Below are 1,256 nucleotides of genomic sequence, written 5' to 3'. Positions count from 1 at the left end.
GGGCAATGTACCAAATGTGAGTGATCATTATAGTGACATTGAGGAAGAGAAAGACATAAAGAGATAAGTGGGAGGTACAGGCAACAAAGATGAACCTTTTTGCACATATAGTACGGCATTGTCAGTGAAGGCAAACATGGGTATAATGGTAGATAGATGGGTGGACAGGCTGAACTAATAGCTATCTCTATGAAGCAGGGAGTGTATTTAAGAACATGTATAGGGTTGGCAGACAATGGTCCTATAAGTTTATGTGTATGATCTGAATTCCGAGGTACATAGTAGACCTGATAAGGGACAAGGTTGTAGTCACTGCTTGGTCACAGCCAGCTACTAAGAGGGACTGAGTAGTTGAACCTGTGGGCTCGGAAGCATAGTCGTAGGGGACATCAAGCTCAATTGGCATAACATAGTACACAAAACATTGTTCCACCTCCTACTGGGGCGAGTAGCAACTGGGGTCTTAAAAGCTTTCAAGCTGCCATCTAGATGCAACTTTGGGGTCTCCTCATCCATAGCAAAGAAGAATGAAGAAAACCAAAAATTCATGGAAATAATTAGTCCTAGCTACCGGTACACCATCTGATCTTCAGCCTATATGACTATGAGACCAGAAGAACTAGATGGTGCCCGCCTACCAATGTCAACCACTTGGAAGGGGATCTATGAAAGACATCCTGGTTAGAGAGGGAGAACAATGTAGAACAAAACTCAAAATCACTTGGAGAAAAAAAAAAAGTGGGGGGGTGACCAAGTTTGCTGGTCCAATAGAGCCTGGTGGAACCACTGATACTATGGCCACTAGCTACCCTTCAGGTCTGGAATTGAACTCACCCCTGTGGCTTCCAGCCAACAATAGATAGGTATATGAATTGAACATTTCCCTGAAGTAGATACACTCCTCAGAGACAACAATCATGGGAGAAAGAAGGGTTGCTTATGCACAAGGAGATAGCTCAGGGAGCAGGAGTGTGTGGAGGGATGGATGCAGGAAAGAGGTAACTATAGAGAGGAAGTGGGAGGGGAGCTGCTGCATTGTGGTAAATTGTGGTCAATATCATGAGACAAATTATATGTGAACTGCTGTACAGAAACTGAATTTGCTCTATAAATTTTCACCCAAATCACAATAAAAAAAAAGAAAACCCTAAAAAAAAGTCCACTGAACCCCAAATAGGATAGACCCCAAAGGAAATCACCAAGACATGTAATCATCAAAGTCATCAAAACCAAAGACAAAGAAAAAATCCTAAAAG

Source organism: Orycteropus afer, unplaced genomic scaffold (assembly GCF_000298275.1).
Source record: "Orycteropus afer afer isolate SDZICR_OR568_19922 unplaced genomic scaffold, OryAfe1.0 scaffold00677, whole genome shotgun sequence".
NCBI classification, from domain to species: Eukaryota; Metazoa; Chordata; class Mammalia; order Tubulidentata; family Orycteropodidae; genus Orycteropus; species Orycteropus afer.
The sequence above is the reverse complement of the archived record's forward strand: the minus strand, read 5'-3'. Positions refer to the sequence as shown.